Below are 18,909 nucleotides of genomic sequence, written 5' to 3'. Positions count from 1 at the left end.
ATGTCTCAACTCTCCAAGTATTTTCTCTAAAATATTTGAATTTTTGCATTTATTATGCCACTTGTTTAAAATAGCGAACGGCATCAGCCGTGCATTCAAAGCTTAATTGGTGGAACACAGATTTATTCTAATTTAAAACAGTCACTTAAAAACAGTTTTGTATATATGTATACATGGGCACAACTTTTCCTACAGTTGTCTGTTTTGGAGCGGTCTCTTAGGCACTGATGTACAAGTTGAACCTGTTTTCTTTTGTGCAACATGACTTTGAGAAATTGTCAGTTAAAACAGCATTCTGTAGTTACACTGCAGTCAGTAAACAGCGTAATGTGAGTGGTGCGTAAGATGATTGAAGTGCTGCCTTTGATTAGGCTTTGAAATGTACTGTGCCAAACATGGTCCCCAGGTGTATGTGAATCAGTGTGTGTGTATGTTGGTGAAAGCGGCTTTAATGGAAATCTGGCCAAGCAGCAAAATGATGCATCCATCAGCAATTGCCACTGCAGGATGGTGATGGAAGAGCAGCAGCAGAACTGCAGCCAGGCAGGGCTTGGGTATCTGGAGAAGCTTTGGGTCAGTTTACACTCTTTTCAGTCACGTTTTTGATTTGTCTTTCCTCAGTTCCTATCCATCTTGTCCTGTTCCTTGCCCTCATTTCATAAGGACTTCTTCTCTGCCACCCATTTTCTCCTTGAAACTGGGCTGTGTTATGTCACATCTGGTAGCAGTGGGGTGTTTTGCAGCTCACTGATGGCCTGGGGGGGCTTTGCTACACTGATGAGGGTCAGTAACAGGCAGCCTGTTTCACATCCAATCCATGACTTGCTCTGGTAGAGCATGGGAATTTTAGATGCTTCCTAGTTTTGCAGCTGCTTGCCTTTTTCTTCCAGTGCACCTTTTCTCGTTCCTGTGAACACATGGTTGAGTATCTGCTGCTTGTCAGGTTTGTCCTGATGGATGCAGAAAGCTCTGTGGTACCCAGGCAGCCCTTTGCATGGGGTGGCATTTCCAGCCTGTGCTACCCGAGCAGGGCTGGATGTGATGCAGTGGTCCATAGTGGTGGTGCATCAGATCATCTTAGCTGTGTGCCTCTGCCTTTGAGATTTATATAGTGAAATATTAAAACTTGTCTTTCAAATCTGTTAAATATTATGAAGATTAATTTTTGTTGGGGGCAGATTAATAGGTTTCCTATTCTGATTAATACAGTGATAATAAAAACGTTGTGATTGCTGGAATTAATGAAGCCCAGATTCCTGTTTCAAAGTTTGATTGACTTTGTACTTCAGTTATGCTAAAGCTGCTGCATCTCAGTGCCTCTTATTTAGCTGTAGCCTTTGGAAAATGTGTATGGGAGGAAGGCAGCACAGGCTTGTGCTGGAGGTCTGTAGTGGAGATCTTACCAAAGAATCTTTTGGGGGAGAAGTCTTGTCAGAGAGCAGTCAAGAGTTTTGCTCATTTTGCAGCGTTATTAGTTTCTCTGTCTTTAATCCAGCAGGCTATTTTTGTGAAAGTTGTAAAAGAGGAGTGCCCAACTCAGATGTGTGGGCACATCATTAGAAGCTTCAATTTGTCAATGCCAGATCGAACTAAATTGTGTGGGTAGATCATTAAAGGCTTCAGTTTATCAGAACCAATCTACTATCTGTTCCTCTTCCTCCTCCACCCTTCCCCTCAGCAGTACATGTGGTTCCCCCCCCAGGTTCTCCTGCACTGAGGTCCATGGAAATGCCTAGGCTGCCTTTGTGGCCCTGGGCCACACTGGGCTCCCTCCTGGCATGCAGCCACAGTGCTGGGCTCATCCTGGAGCTGACGGTGTGCCAGCAAGCCAGCCTGCTGTTGGAGAAGCTGATCAAATGGCTGTGGAGGCCTCCAGTGGTACAAGCCCCAGAGATAATGCTGTAAGAACTGATGTCTTTGGGAGCTCTCTGCTCCCATTAATCCAGAGGGCTTCCAAAGATGCAGGTGGGGCTGGGCACAGCGAGTACATGGTGATCACATAAGCCTTGTTTCCTTGGGAAACCTGGCTGAGGAAATGTTTTGTGGAGTATTTTGGTGAGGTCGGTTTTTGATGGAGTAAGAAACACCTGCTTTCCTGGGTGCACTGTCAGAGTTCAGGCCAGGCTAGGATGCCTTTACCTACTTCCAACAATGTTTCTTGTCCCTTGTGTAGAACCTCTCCCAGCTTTCAACTCTGCTTTTTTGGCACAAAGATGCAAAGGTACTGCTTATGCTTGAGTAGGGATGTGAGGGAGAAGAGTGATTTGGAGGTGAGGATAGTGCTTCTGAACAACGTAGTCCTCATCTGCTGCAGACCAAATATGTTATTTAAACAAGTAATTTTGCCTCAGAAGTCACAAAAGAACATGGTACCTTTTGAGCAAGCATTAGCCAAAATGAGCCTCAATTCCTCGTCTTCTAAACGGGCCTAATGATAATTTCCTGCTCTACAGACATGTCATAGATAAAACTACTAAGCAGGTGAATGCTGTGGTGCAGCAGGTCAGCTGGAGAAATCTTGCTCAGCGTGTAGGTGCAGCTTTCTGCTTGGCCACATACCCATCTGCATATCTGTCATCAAGCACAGCAATAAAGCAAGCCTCGGATGTGTGTTTCTGACACTTGCTTCTCTCAAGTGCTCTGTTCCTCATGAATAAAATACGACTGATGCAAGATGCAGGTCACTTTTGGTTTGCAGGTATTTCAGAGTCCCGAAGAAATAAATCATGTTTAGCATAAATGCTCTTTAAAACTCTCTTTTGGATCTATTTTTATTGTGTAGCACAGTTTTATAATAGGGTCACATAATTCCTATATTTAGATTTCTGAACTCTTGTGATCTTCTTTGAGCTGTTATGTTGCATTCAGCAAAGAATGGGAGAAAACCCCAAGGCCAGAGAAGTACCTGTTTTTTGTCTCATGAAATTTCATGCAGTTGTTGCGAAGACAGAAGCTTCCAGATGTTCCTCAGGAAAGCTGCATTGGGCTGCCAAAATAATTAACTCTATGAGGTTAAATTTGGAGATGGCAGTTCTTGCCACTGCCAAAGTGCTGCTAGATGTGAAAAAGCTGGGAGCAGCCACTGTTCTTAGCTGTCACGGGATGCTATGGAGGGAGAGGGTTGGGGAAGGAAGAGGTCAGAAGCACCACATGTGATACTTGCTTTCATATTTTTTCCTACCCCTGTCCCTTAGCACATTTTCATATGTTGTAAAGTTTGTTTTCCCCTTTGGGGTTTATTGCTGCAGGTCCCTGTTGTGTGGTGATCCAAGGAACCGAGGGAGAGTGGGTGCATCTGTTAGGATAGCAAATTCCCTTCCCCAGCCTGGGCAGGCAGCAGAGTTGCTGTTTAAATCCCGTGTGGTTTCATGGGTGCAATGCAGAACAGCTCCAGGAACACCTCTGTTCGTATTTCTGAATATGTATTTTTGCCCAGTGTGGATACTTTGTCAGTGAGGAAATTATATATCTTATTTTAAAATACCCTTATTAGTAAAATGGATGCTTCATTTGTACAGTGAGCCGCTTCCTCTGAGCTAAGCTTAAACTTAATCTGTGTTACTAATAGCTGAGGAAAAAACCCATACTAATTGGTATTTCTTAACTGATGTTTGCAAATTTTGCCTTTTCACCCTGAACATCAAATAGTTTTTATATGTGTTTTTCCTTATCTCGGAGGAAAGATTATTGCCAACAAGAGATTCTACATTCTGTTAAGGTTTTATCAGGATGCAGGGAGTGAATGCAGAGAGTAAATATTTCAGAAATTCAGAGACTGTTATATTTCGATAATACAAAGTAGGTTAAAGTATCTGGATTTTGTGTACAGTGAAGTGTTTTCGAGCAGAATATGGGCTTGGATGGTGACACATTTTGGTATTTAGAAGGAACATAAGCTTTCCTATCTTAGGAGCATGTTGCAAATGTGAAATAAGTGTGTCTTTAAAAACCTTTCTTAATATTGTAAGATTCAGTTTAATTTAAAGCCATATAAAGTCTGCTGTGTGAAAATGTTTGATACCTAGTAATGCTCCTGTAATGCTCTCCCCACCTCCAGCATTTAGAACCACCTTTTATTTTCAGAGGAAAATGGTAGGCTTTGATATGATTCTAACTGAATGAAGTTTTAAAACATGTTTTTGTCTTTCAGTCTCCTGAGAACATTTTTTCTGAGTGACTCCAGCTTCCAGACACATTTGCCATGATAAGGGTTTCGATCCTTTCCTATCTCTGCCCTGAGTCATGAGTGGATATGTGTGATGGCTGCAAGTAAAACTGGTGAGTTGTCAAACCTGAGTTTGCAGTAACTGTCACTTACTCTGTCTTACAATCTCTTTTTCACCCTTTTCTCCCCTTTATATATGGTGGGGTGTGGGGGTTGTTTTTTTTATTGTCTATGATTTAAAGAATAGCAGTGACTTGCTTTTAACACACACACACACAAAAGACCTTCATTGTAATGAAATAGCAGTAATACCAAATATTATCAAGATAGAAAAAAATATTCCCTTCCTTCCTTTTTTCTCTCCATTCCCTCAAATCCTGTGAGCTACGAGGTCTTTGATGGTGAAAATGGAGTTCAGTGATGCAGGCAGAGCTATTGCCCAAAACTGAAGCGTTGCAGATAGACAGGGTCTAAACATGCTTATGTGGGCAATCCATGTCATGATTAAATATAAATATGGAGAGGTCTCCTCTCCATCATGTGTCACTTGATGCACTCTCAAAGGAGCCATTGCCAACAAATAATTACCTCCACCGTTTGCTGCACTTGCATCCCAGTGACAAAATGGTGTCACTGGTACACAGGAGAGCTGTCTTGTCACATGTGCTTGCCCTGTTTAGTGTGGCGTTGGTGCTGCAAAGCCCAGCCTGGAGGGATGTGGGGGCAATGGCTTTAATAGTGGGTTTTGGCCTGGGTGCACTTGGTCAAGCTTGAGAGGGTGATGTAGGCAACCCCTTCTCTGCTAATGGGCAATTGCCATTTCCCATGTGGTGTTAGCCACCTGAGAAACCTGTTTGTCCCTTTTGTGCCAAGCGAGTGGTGGTTGTGTCTTTCCTAGCTGTCCCTGTCTTCCAGCAGCTTGGCACAGGGAGCATTGCTGTGCCCTCTCCTCTTACCCAGGGTGAGAAGAGGGGCAATATTTCTTCATTAATCAGAAGACTGAGGTTGGGGAAAACAAGAGTCATCTGAGTTTAGAGGAAAATTGGAAGGTCAATGTAAGAAATCTTTCAAAACTCAGAAATCTGCATAATTAAATTATGTAGGGAATGGGAACACAAATAGTTTTTAAAAAATCAGTTTTCTGTTCTATATTTAAAATCCCACTGTGTGGTAGAAAGTGCATTTCAATTCAAAGATTATAAAACCTGAAAAATTCACACATTAGTGAATTGTTATTTCTTTTTTTTTTAAGTTTCCATTTTTTCTTTCTTTCTTTTTTCTTTTTTTTTTTTTTCCAGAGGTAGCATAATTACCATGTCATTTAGCAAAGATTATAATAGCTGTTCAGTTTTTGCCGACTGGTGTAGTAAACAGTTGAATAAACCCATATGGCAGCTCAAAGTGTGCATTCAGGAGAGGGATTCTTACCATTTCCTTCATGTCTGAATTACCATCCTCACTGATAGGACTGAGATCCCCAAACAGGGACCAACTCCAGACTTCTCCAGTGGTGCAAAGATTTCTCACTGCTCTGTCATGTGTGAATCAGTTGATATTAATCACAGTGGCTAGCTAATTAATTATTTCTTTGTGCCTATGAAGTATGCATGCAAAACTTGGGGTTATATTCAAGGTACATTGCAAGCTACATGCCTCTATTTAAAGCAGTCTATGCATTTCTTTAATACTTATTTAATAACTGTAAATAATGCCTAGAGTCCAAATCTTACCATCCAGGTCACTGTTTAAGATTGAGGCCCTTCTAAGGCTGGCATGGGTTAAGTTTGACTTCACCGGGTGTTGTGATAGCCCCATGACACTGCCTGTAAAGAGACTTTGTGTCTGGTCCCAGTGATGGCAAATGGAAGGAAATAATAAATTGAAATTCCACGTTGAGTTGTGGAGGTGTGGAGCTGTGGCCGACTGGCATCTGGAGTAAAGACAAAGTGTTTGAGTAGTGTGCCCTCTGGATAGCTTCAGTATTAAAAAATAAAAGCAATGAAAAGAAGGATTGTTAACTCTCTCCAAATGCTGTTTTGAACAAAGAAAAAGACTCATGCTATTCCTCTTAAAATTCACTTACTTCCAGTTATCTTAAAATTTTCATGTCATGTAATAGCTTTAAAATACCTTCTGAATGCATTAGATTCTCTAGGTGCTTAGAAAATACTGCAAAATAATAATAGGAAATGACCAGGCATTGAGCATTCCCACTGGAAAGGAGCAGTTGGCCAAAACTGGTGCTTGTGTTCATCTTAACCCTGATGTACGACCAGCCCTCCACCATAATTCTATCAAGAGATGGTAAGTTGCCTAGCAATGTGCTGACTGCAGAGGGTACGTGTTGAGCTAATTCAGTTTTTGTTCTCGTTTTCCTGGAGAGTTCAGCTTAGAGTGATCCTTTCTCCAGCTGCAGCAAGAGCCACTTCTCAACTGTCTCTCTTGTTCCCCACTCGAGTGTCCCTGGTGATGTCAGGAATTCATTCACCGCCATACGCGGTTTAGAAGTTTCCAGCTTATTGAGTAACCAAATGTGGTTTCTGCTGATTGTGTTGACTGAATACATAGGACCTTTCGAAGAGGCAAGGGTTCTATTTAAAGCAGAGCGTTTAGTTGTATGCCATTTTATGGCAGGCAAAGGTCATCTAGGGTAAGCAGCCAGAACAGTGAATTGCCTCATTGCAGCACCTAGGAAAATGAGACAGAAAGATACGGTAAGGGTTTTAACAAATTGCTCGTAGTTATAAATTTTTAAAGTCAAGGAACTGGTGCTGTGTACGTTTTTAAATTGGAGAGAACCGTGCTTGTACAGTGAAGTAAGAACAGAACAAATCAGAATAATAAGGTGGCACAAAAACCCTGGTTGTGCAGTGAGTTGCTGGCTCAGGGTGTTAGAAACCTGCCATGTCCCTGCATGGCTGGAGACTTTTTCACCAGGCTTCCTAGTGACCTTTTCTTGCAAGAATGCTCAGTCCTGCTGCAGTCCTCTCCTCTAGTGGACGGGCTCCTGGTTACACAGAGTGCTTTGTTTGCTTCTTGTGATAGACAAGGGGGCAAAAGCCGTATTTGTCCACAGCTGCAGAGCAGGAGTGGGTTCCTGCAGGTCAGTGGGTTGTGCTAGCCCAGACATGTGTTGGTGAAATGGGGGGAATGAGGCAGAGCTCCAGAAACCGAGCCTGACATTCCTGGCAGAACTGCACAGCTGGAGAGGTGGCAGCAGCCCAGAGATGGCACTTCTGTCCTCACAGCATCCCCCTTCCTCCATAAAGCATCAGTGGCCACAGAAAGACTTTGTTTTTCTGAAACTTTTCTGGCCATGGAACTTTTCTCTGTGGCGGAGGGGAGGAGAGAAGAAGTAATTTTAACAATTTAATATACTGCGTAATGTGTTTTATAAGCTGGTGTGAATGCTCCTAAGTATTTTGGTCTTTTTTCATAACACAATGAACCTAATATTGGTAAAAATACAGATCTTAGCTGCCACCATAAAGAGAGGCTAGATTTAATAAACAGTTATGAATGTTGGCAGCTGCCTATCAGATTGTATAACATCGGCTATAGCACATGAAGACAGTGTCAACTTACATTTTATCTCAGAAGTATTTTCAAAGCATTTATTTTGCTTTCTCTTGAGTCCTTAACCTAATTCAAGTTATATAATTGGCGGAATATTTTTCCACACCGCTAATTGGCTGGGTGCCAGCGTGGAAACCATTGTCTGACTTGATGATGATCAGGAATTAACATGACATTTGCGTGGTGGTAATGGAATACATTAGTAATGTAATTCATGACTGTAAGAAAGAGACCATCATCTCCCACCTCTGATCAGCAGGAGGGGCTGGGAAGATGATGAAATGCTCCCAGCAGGCACCTCACAGCAGTGGCTGGCCAATCTCGATGTCAAATTTAGTTTTAAATTCTTCAGACAAAGCTGTAATGCTTACCAATTAATTACTACAAATGTCAATTAAAAATCTACCAAATAATGCAGTAAGATTAAATTTCAATTAAAAAAATTACATTTAACAAGGAAGATACAACATTATTTTAATGAATTCTGCTGAAGGTGACAGTTTATCTAGATATATTTATACCGTGTAGGTGGATCTAAATTCATTGGATGATGTTAACCATGTTATTCTGTGTACATATTAGTTTTGAAAATCATACTCACTCTGCCTGTGTCCTGGAGGAGATGGGGAATCAAGGGGTATTTCTCATCACCAGGAGGAAGGGAGATTTCATGCCTTCTCAGTGCAAAAATCTTCTCACACTGAAAACGAGGGCTTTATTGTAGACTTCTATCCTGGCTGAATGAGTGGTATTTTTCGTCGCTGTACATTTATGAAACTGAGTACAGAATTTTTGTTGCAGCAGAAGAACAAGCCCTGACTTTGCTATGACTGTAATGATTGCTTAGCACAATTTTTCAAGTACTTTGTTTTATCATATGAATTATACCCATCGTTCCGATTAAATCACTTAACAGGAAAAGATTTTGCTGTGTGAAGGTGGTGAACTGTAAGTCCTGAGCAGAGCTTTTATCTGCAAGGCTTCACCCTGGCTTTGCAATTTCTCAATGCATGATTAAAAATCCCTTACTTGATACATCAGGTGCTTTAAGATATGTTTTGAGCTAGGGGTGGCACGGCAGAGATGTCACATAGTGTGAAGATGTTCTGAGTTTGCATGGATCACAAGCACGTATACGACAAACTCTTGGAGAACACCGGTGCCTCATCACATGCAGGGTGTTAGCAATGCAAAGTAGGTTTTGTAGCTGGAGTTTGGTATTGCAGTAACAGTTTTTATTGAACAGGAGAGTTCTTAGGGTGCTGGAGATGGAGATGCTGGTGCTTTGGGAAGGTGTGAGAGCACGATGCAGGGGCAGAGCTGAGGTATGCAGGTGGCTATCCTCCTGGTATTAAAGCATTTGTGAGCCACAGCCTCTAAATACAATCTGAAGAATACTTTCGCGGTTTCCTTGAATTCTTTTTTTCCAGAAGTTTTTCGTATGTTTTTGCACCATCACACCTAAAATGAGTAAAAGGGAAGACATAATTGAAGAAACAGATTTTATGTGTCAGGCCAGCACAGAGGAAAGTCCCATTGAGGGCCTAGAGGCTTCTTTTCCTTGGCACTCCTGTGAATGGAGCCATTGAATTTCAGCAGGTTTTAAAATAAAATATTAAAAAAATAAAGTATGCATGCAGAAAATCAGAAGAGCCAAACAGCTCCTCGTAGCAGGTTTGAGTAATGATGTGCTCTGTAGAAGACAGTCTTTGCCTTTCCCTTGGTTGCTGTTCAGGTTTTGCTCATTGATGGGTGAACACAACGAGCATGATCTCTATTTCACTGCTGCTGTTCAGGTATCTTTGGGTATTGGTAACAGCTTTATGGGATCATTCCTGCTTTGTGCTATTATCTGATAAAACTACCATCAGCAGGAGATGGGATACAGCTTTTTTCCATAAGGGCCTCAGGAAATGGATGCTGTAGAAGTGTAAGAGCAGCTGAAACATATTCTCACTAATCCTTACAGACAGCGAGGTGATGGAGAGAAAGGTAGAGCAAGGCAGTCTCATTTCCTCACCAGCAGCCAAAAAGCTTCAAGCATGGGGCAGGGAGGGAAGAGTGGGAGCAGGTAACATCTTTCTGCCAGGAGATAATGGTGCGAGGAGATTGTGGGTTTGGGGCACCCACTGGTCAGACAATTAGGTGGCAGCTGAGGCTGCTGCTCTTAAAATCCCATCTTCCCAGGGGGCTTTCAGCTCTACACAGGACCAGTATTTTTCTGCTTTGAGCTGTGGGATGAAGCTCTTGCTCTGCTTGTTGTTTGGAAAATGGTGTATGTGGTATGGCAGGAACCAACCACCTTCTGTATCCCAGGTTCTTCTGTGTTGAGGTGTCCTGTGTGAAGCTTGTGCCCATCCCAAGCACTGGTGTTGGCTGGTCTCCTCTTTGAGTTGTGCCACATGAAGCCTGTGGGCATCCTGAGAACTCAGGGTGGTGTCCTGTCTCCTCCTGAGTTGTTACAGGTGAAGATTTCTGCCTTTGGTAGGGAAATGCTTTTTCTCTTTCTGTAAGAGTTGGCCAGATATCTTGAAGAAAGTGTCTTTGACTGGGGGAAATATTTGTATCTCTTTGGGTTGTTTTTTTTCCCCTTAGTGTAGGGTTATGTCAGCTATATTACATTGAAGGAACATGGAGCTGGGGAGGAAACTTTAATAAGCTGCCCTCGTATTGCCAGTTTATTCCAAGCTTTCATCCACTGATTTACATCCCATCTGAAGCAAAAATACCCAGACTTCAGTAGTTTGTTTACCTTTGCATATATCACTCTGGGGCGACCCGAGGAGATGCAAAAACTCTTCTCACTCTGACATTTGCGTGAGCTGCGAGGTAGGGTGAGAGGAGACAGACGCTGCGCAAAGTGAAAAGGCAACAGGGTTTATTAAGTCTTTGTTGTACCATGGTTTATAACGTTTAGACAAAAGCAAACATCTCCAGGGAGGGCTTATGAAAGGGGAAACTGGAGGAAGCTCTCTGAGCTGATAGCAGATCCTGTCCTCTTCAGGTGGTTGTGGGATGGGGGCTGTGGGGGTTGTTGTGTGGGGTTTGCATACAGGAGGGTCCTGAAGAGCTGTTTTGAGAGGAGGATGTGGACTTAAATACTTGTGTAGGACACCGTCATTATATTGTCATTGTGATAATGCTCCTGGGGGAAATACTCTGAAATACTCCTTGTCTTCATTAATACTCCTTCCCAGCAAAGCCTTAAGAGATCATTCTTACTTTCAGATACACAAGGAAACCGAATACAGAGTTGTTTGTCAAGAAAATCCCATTTATATACAGCGGCTGTAAAATCCCAGATGCTGAGCGTAGAGGGAGGCTGCTCTGTCATCAGTCAGTCGAAGGGAGAGTTGACTATAAAACCAAGCTGTAATTCCCTCTTGACAGGGGTGTGGTGGTTGTGTCTTCAAACAACTTCAGCAGTCTGCCATGCCAAGCCTTTATGGATTTTATTCTCACAAGCTAAGTAATAGATAAGTTTGAGCAAGGAGATAGATATAGATACAGATATATGAAAGGAAGACCTTTGCTCTGGGAAAATATCCATCATTGCTTTTTACAGCACGGTTCAGGACTGTAGTGAAGAGCATCTGACGCGTTTGGGGTCCTTTTGTTGTGAAAAAGGTGCCGCGGGCCCGGGGGTGCTCTGCATTCAATATCCCCTTGAATCTGCAGTAGCAGGATGTGACCTGCGCAGAAAGGCAGACAGTGTTTGGGGGCTTGATGCTTATTGTTTTCAGCAGAGCTCTACTGGAACCAATAAAGTTGCTGCCACTGCTGCTCGGAGCAAAAGTGACTACAGCTGAACAACAGACACAGAATTATCAATTAAAAAAGCCCATGCCAAGCCCATTATTTTACTCTTGAAAAAACATCTTGCTTCCCAGTCTTCTTTTTTTCCCCACATGGAGCGAATCTTTGGGATATTAATGTTCCGCTGTCATGTTTGTTTAACATATTTTTTTGACAATGCCTTTTTAGGGTCAAAGCCTGAAGTTTTCCCCCATGTGTTTCAGCTAGGCAAAACTCCCAGTGTCTCAACGGGGCCTCTTCCGAAATAAATGAAGACTAATTCTTCTCAACTTAATTGGGAATTTCATCTGAATAAACAGAGAAAAGGTCCAGGCTTTGTTTTTATTTTAAATACCATAAAATGGTGTCTTGCTGAACAGACAAGTCACTGCGTGCAGGCTGGCTCTCACCAGTGAATTTGGTGGCCAGAGACTTCCACAGGGGCTTGGTGCTCACCTTATGCCTTGGACAGCCATGACCCTCTGGTCCCCTGCCTTCCTGCCCATCCCTCCCTCACCCCTCACATTGCCTGGACTGCGGCAGCCACTTGAGCCCTGCTTGGTGAACTAAAGACTCTGTCATTGTCGGAGATTTGGCCTTAACCTGGAATTTCTGTGTTTTTGTGGATTTAAGTCAAACCTTAATACTACTTCAGCATAATGTTTTTGTGGTTTAATGTTCTTACAGTTTTTTGCAGTGTTTCTTTTAAATTCTGTCACTGAAGTGTATGAGAGTTGACAAGTGTAAATATGTAGTTAGACAATTTCAAAAGTGTATTATTTACTGATCGACCATAATGGCTCCAAAGGAGCCATTATACTCAATCATATCATGTCACTCTGTGGCACTTATTATGATGGTAATATGGATATGCATATTATTTTTTTTTTAAAGCATGAGAAGCCTTATTGTGCATGTGTAAAAGCTGTTTTTAATTGTCAGTAATGCTCTGAGGTTTTTTTAATACCAAGAATTTAAACCACCTATGGCTACCAGCCTGCAAATCATGGTAGCAGAAATCCATGTCTATAGGAGCATGGAAAAAGCCACGCTTGATATTTACAGCAATGTGCCTGTACATCTCCTTAATATGGGTCTTTTATGGCTTATCTAGATCAGAGGGCAACCTAGAAGCCTAACCAGAGAGTTTGGCAGGTAAAAGCTTTCCATTGTATTTCTGCAGGTTTCGTCTGCTCTGGTAAGTCCCTGACTTCCTAACTGTATTTGCAACATTAGCAAATGGCTGGTCTGAAAATACTGTGCAGTGCAAGTCATATTAATTCAGGGATCTTTTTAAGGTGTCACAAAAGATGTCTTTTTGCAGTGCTGGGGTAGAGAAAGGAGGAGAGAAGGCAGAATGAGAACAGTGAACCATGTAAAATAAAAGAGACAAGCAGGGAGCTGGGAAGGCTAAATGTACTTCAGCCTTTTGGTAGAGCTGGTTTCAGTAGAAAAAGAGGCAAGCAAGTGTAAAGCAGTATCTTGCTTGCTAGAAAATGTCTTTTGTGGAGAACATGGGAGGAGCATTTGAGTTTTAATCACTAGAGGTGAGGAGCTAAGGTGCAGATCTGGCAATGGGGTACGGCAAATCGATTGTGGAGCAATAATTAGAGAGAGGAGGAGGAATAAGAAGTATTTCTTAATTTGGAAACAAGGATGTGACTGGCTGCTGGCTGTTGCTACTCGGAGGTAGGTAAAGAAGAAAGGAATCTGTTGGGCAAAGTCCTCACCACAGAAGACACAACCAAGCTGAAATCAGATGTGGAAGCGGAAAACCAACATTGACAAAGAGCCATCAGACATTCGTCAGGGCAGTGGTTCATCTGCAGGGCTGGTCTGGGGGCTGAGTCGTCCCTGTGTGTGTCAGCAGGAGAGGTTCTCCCTGGTGTGGGGCTTGGGCAGGAGAAAGCAAGGTCATTGCTATTCATGGTTTTATTTCCATTGCAGAATGTCAAAGCAGATGATTGCTTTGTCTTTTCGATTCAGACTTAAGGACTAGTTCTGCTTTGGTGCTCTGTTATCAGAGGAGTTATTTACCCTGCTCTGAATGAAATTGGACTAATTACTGAATTACCATTTCCCCCCTTATTCTAAAGAACCTGCTGTTGAAAATACATTTTGGTTTAAGTACGGAAGATTAACCATAACATGCTAGAATGAGCCAATTTTGAGTAGTTTAGCAGTAGAAGGACACATGCATATAATTTTGCAGATCTTGAATTGGTAACAGTCAGGTTTCTTCGCAGCAGTTTTTAAATGAGTAAAAGCAACAAGGTTTTTTTTTTTTTTTGCCAATTATGCATTAATTCTCTCTTATCTGTCTGAAATTGTATTAAAACCATTTGTCCTTTTTTGAAATACTCATCAAGAAACATAAAAGCAGATAAATATGCTCTTACTATGTCTGTCACTGACCTACATAAAGAACTGTATATTCAGGCTCACGGTTGAGTCTTGTGTTTGTGGAGAGACTAGGCCAAGTTGAACTTAATTATTTCTTTTGGGATGCTTCCTTCTTAGAAAAGTTCCTTGTTGAATTCTCATCACCCAAAATATAAAATATCACTGCTATTTCTGCTGGGATCATTAGTTTAATACTCTGAATAAATGGTGTAACTGCTCATTTGTATAGGAGGATGGGATTCATGGAGCTACAGTGCATTTGTACACACACACGCACTAGCACACAACACTTGTTGATGATTCAGAGAAGGAGTAGAGTAATTCAGCTCTTGGACTGCCTCACGTGTGATTGGCTTCCTTTCTGGGGGACTTATTTTAAGGAAAAATCAATGTCAACTGAAAAACATTCCATTCTGAAAAGACAAAAATTCCCCTACTTGTGAAAATGTGTCTTGGCAGCTGATTTAACTTATGATACAAGATTTAACACTTTTCACTAAACATGAATATTTACCATGGCAACAGCTACGTTACGGGCCACATGTTGGAGACTTGCATGTTGTTGCAGAATCTTGTAGCTCGCCACATTTAGCCAAGTCCTTGTTTCCACCAGCAGAAGGAGCCCACTCCTCCAGCTGTGTTGGATATGGACCTCCTGATGGGTTGGTGGGCATCCTGCAGGCCACCAGTGTGGTACAGCTAATAGCTCCATCAGCAATTTGCTGGTGATTGACACCAGGGTGCTACGTATAGACAAAATGTCAGAATAACCAGATAAAAAGTGTGTATTTACTTCTCATTTGCCTTCCCAATGGCAGGGTGGGAATTGCTTTCTAAATGTCTCACTTCTCCGAACTCTTTTTCTCTCCTCAGCATCCCTCCCATCACACCCCCTGGACGTGAGCAGATCAAACCCATTTTGCCATGTGCAGTAACAGGTTTGCTGTGTCCTCTGGCTGGACTGCCCCCCACTGTCCAGCCCTCCCCCCCCCGGTACTGTCTCAACTCCTTGTCACCTTTCATTTGCCGTGTAGTTGCTTTTCAGGCGACATTAATTGAATCACGCTCATCAGGGACTTAATAAAAGCATGACGGAGCCGTGGCAGATGGCAGCCCCGGTTGACAAGCGGGATGTGTGGCTGGGACTGTGCTGGTGCACTCAAAGCAATGGGGTAGCTCTTCTGCAGGGGCAGGAAGTTTGTGTCTTTGGCGTTGTGAGAAGAGCAAGCCAACATGAGCAAAGTAAAACATGGCTTCAGTTGATTTAGGTTGCAGTTAAGTGTGGGTCTTTTTTTCCTGAAATAGAACTAGGTGTTCATTCAGTAGAACTGTAAATCCTAGCTACAAAGGACTAGGTGTGAAACAAGGAGGATTTAACTTTGATTAATTGTAGGTAATCAAAACATCTGCAGGTGCCTTGAGTAGGAGCAGGTTTATTTGATTTGATTTTACAAATTAGTAAGAATATAAATGCTCTTTCTTCAGGAGGAAGCTAACAAAGGGTTAGGCAGAAACTGCTTTCCAGAGGTGAAAACTCTCAATTCAGATGTTTCTTGTACTTTTCCCTGAAGTTTCTGGTCTTGACCATTAAGGAAAGGGCCTTTCCTTTTCTGGGCACTGATAGGAGTCTTGCCTTACTTCTTGAATTTAAAATACCTCAGTTTAAATGAAACCAGCTATGCAAAGCAGACGCTAAGCGTGCAGCTGGGAGGGTAGCCTGTGCCAGGTGAAATCCTGGCTCAGTGATGCTTGGGCTGGAGGTACTTGTCCCCTCCATCGGCGTTGAACTGTGGTGGCACAGTGGAAGGTGTCCTCTGCCTGGAGGTGTTGCTGGTACAGTTGTTTCCCCAGCACAGCGGCTGCTCTTGGTGGTAAGACTGGTTTAAATCTCGGTCTTTACTGTGTGTGAATTTGCCAAGCTGTGCTGATCCAGAACTTAAATAATTTGCTTCTCTTTTTAGCATCGTGTCTTTTAAAGGTGTTACATTTGTTTCCGTTTTGCATTAAATTAAAATTAAATGTTTCTGCTTTGTAGATTTAATAGTGTACAAATATATCTATTTTTAAATCCTTTTAGCCTATGAAAGTGACTAAGAAGAAAGCAACAGAGTAGGGGCCTCCAATTTTTGTTTTACTTGAATCAAGTACCCTATTGGGATTTCAATTATAAGTTAATGTTACACTTGTTTGTTACTAAGGTGACTACAGTGTCAAGGTTATGTGGATGTTGTAGTGTTATAAATGCAAAGATAATGCAAAAAAGAAAAATAGTTGTGTTGGCTAAAGTCATCCTATTCCTTTAGCATAAAGTTGCACTCTGTCCTACATTTCAATTCTTGTTCTATTAAATTACCTGTTTAATAATTTGAATCCAGTGTTATTTTTATATTATATTGCAAATGTGTGACTGTGAGGTTATTTTTAAGATATATTTATTAAGGGAATGAATACAATAAGACAAGTCATTGCAGCCCACATACAGTTCCTTGACTTCTCATTTTATGATGTTTCAATTGCATATGATTACCGAATGTAAGTTTAAACTTTTATGGGGGTTCATTAGAGATGCAGCTGTGTAGAGAGAAATTCAATAGAGTTTGATATTTATTTTTTTTTTAAGCTGTAAAAGTGTAGTGAGATGGAGCAACTTGATGGAGCATAATTTCAAGCTCCTTACTTTGAGCTTGGTTGCACAGTTGTGGGGTCTCCAAGGGCTTAGCTGGGCTGCAGTAGAAATTTGCTGATGATAGGGGAGAGGAAGGGCACTAGCAGGAGGTCTGTGTGTTTGGAGTGCAGGAGACCAGAGCATCTCAAATAAAAGGTATTTGCCTTTTTTTCTTCTGGGTGGGATGTAGAGAAGATTTGGTGTCCTTGTCTGGGGCCAGGAATAGCACGGAATGCTTTTTGCTCCCATGTGAATCAGTGTTCTGGTGGAGAAATAAGGTTTCAGTGAATCTGTGGTGTTCTTTCTCTTCTAATAGAGAACCTAAGTAAAATGAACTCCCCCAAAACCACTATTGAAAGCAATCTTAGTGAGCAAGTGCTGAGAAAACGAATTTTGGGACGCATTTAAAAGAATAGATATAGTAAATGAGTAAATCTACCCAGCAGTTAAGTGCTTTGTGTGAATACTAAACAGGAGCGTATCCCATCAAGTATAGTTTAGTTGCATAATTTATTAGCATAATGTGGGTTTTTTTAATGTACAGGAATGTAAAACATCTATAAATGAATGATTATGTCTGTTAGTAGGAGGAACCCCATATTCAAAACTAATTGTGACATTAGCTGTTCGGAGAAAACATGTTTCACGATATATAGACTACTTTCCAAACATCAACTTTCTCAGCAAACCAAGATCCAAAGCAAAGACCTCTCCAGGCGTAAGAAGAGGAAACATTTTTGCCCTCAGATTTTACTCTGATGCCTTTAAGTTGCTGATGCATTGCTCTGCAGCCCTTCCTGCTATCCCAGCTGACTCTGTCCAGGGCAAGCATCTCCTCTCCACTTCTGTTTCAGGAGTCTCTTTGATAGCTCCATCCAGCAGCATATGAATATGCTATCATTGTAGCAGCCTCTTTTTGTTTTCCTTCTTTATCAGAAGGGGAAAGATTGAATGGTAACTCCTGGGATGTGATTTTGCCAGGATGAAACCCACTTGAATGCAAGGGAAGCAGAAGTGGAGCGGGGCGGGGGAGTATATTCTGATTTTGGTTTCAGTTGACAGCCTTTTGTTTGGGCTGAGGTCTTTGAACCTGTGGGCAAACTGCTCTGCAAGTGGAGGTGTGCGGAGCCCTCCTTGGAGATGGCTTTGCTCCTGCGCCCACTCCACTCGCTGCCACCCGTGTCAGGTGAGACATGAGATGCGTGAATGGGAGGAAGGATGGTGGGCGACTTGAATGCAAGACTTCAGAAATCTCTAGTGACTAAAGCCGCTGCTGTGCCTGGCGTCGTTGCCTACTTGAAGTATTTACTGCTGATGGCTTCTCTGAGTAGGGACAAGCCTTGTGGGGTAGAAAAGCTGGATTTACCTTGCCTCACACTGTGAACTGTCAGCTTATCAGGAGTCTGATCCTCCCCTGCAGGGAGCAGAGAGGAGGGAAGGGTGACGGCACTGCATCCAAGTGGAGCACAGGTGGGTTGGTTTCATTCTGCCCCTAGAACATTATCCAGAGGAAAATGGTATTCCTGGGCTGTTCCACCTCCCACAAGGAAAAACAGATGAAAAGCAATGAAGCACACAATTACATAATGAAAAACAATAAAATGCATCTTCTAGTATGTAGTACTAGTGACCATATGACTTTATTATAGAAACTAAATGTGATTGCATTTCTAGGTATTGTGCTGTGTAGTAAACTCTGGGAAGAAGTGAAGAATGACTTAGAAGGAGAAGACTTCTTGTTTAATATAAACCTCAGACTTTGAAGTGACACATAGCAGGGAATAAAAGCCCATCATCTCTAAAATGAGGTTTGAACAGTTTAGGTCACACTAGACAAACACTTCTCACCCTAAAATCTTCTTTTCATCTTTGTTCATCAACAACACCTTAAGCTTGTGCTCCTCTTTTTCTGTTCCATTCTCTCAAAGAATAATAATCTACTTTATGCCTACAAATCACTTCTGGATGGCATTCGTTAGGCAAGTTGTGAGCTCTGGCTGCTGCTCCTACTGATTCTGCCTCGTGTGGAGGGAGAAAAAGGGGTTAGAAGCTTGTGAAGAGGCCAAGGAGGGAGAAGTGCTGCAAAAGTGGTGGTTGTAGAGATGAGAGGCAGTGAAGAGAAAGGGGGAGAGAGGTAAGATACAACTGGCAATGAAGATTCCTGGATGGCAGATCCCTTTCTTGAACTGTGCTGTGCTGTTTGTGTAGCTCATGGCTAATTTCTGGTAGTACTTTGCGCTTTGGGAGGTGTAGAGCTGTGTGAGGCAGTGCAACCCCAGCCCTGCAGTTGGGAATGAACCAATCC

At 42.2% G+C, this 18,909-nt stretch overlaps 1 protein-coding gene across 12 annotated transcripts in view; it reads left to right on the top strand.

Annotated features, from left to right (window-relative positions):
- Positions 1-18,909, top strand: part of FOXP1 (forkhead box P1) — a 386,028-nt gene that overhangs the window by 41,765 nt on the left and 325,354 nt on the right. For all 12 annotated transcript variants that reach the window (XM_061362086.1, XM_061362097.1, XM_061362096.1 and 9 more), the window contains exon 2: positions 4,151-4,278. The gene's annotated coding sequence lies outside the window, so the exon portion shown is untranslated. The remainder of the gene's footprint in view (positions 1-4,150; positions 4,279-18,909) is intronic.

This window comes from Neopsephotus bourkii, unplaced genomic scaffold, assembly GCF_033783945.1.
Source record: "Neopsephotus bourkii isolate Nb327-2 ecotype Australia unplaced genomic scaffold, CSIRO-AGI_Nbou_v1 NB_1080, whole genome shotgun sequence".
In the NCBI taxonomy this organism is placed as follows: domain Eukaryota; kingdom Metazoa; phylum Chordata; class Aves; order Psittaciformes; family Psittacidae; genus Neopsephotus; species Neopsephotus bourkii.
Note: the sequence above shows the minus strand (reverse complement) of the source record. Positions and strands in the feature narration are given on the sequence as shown.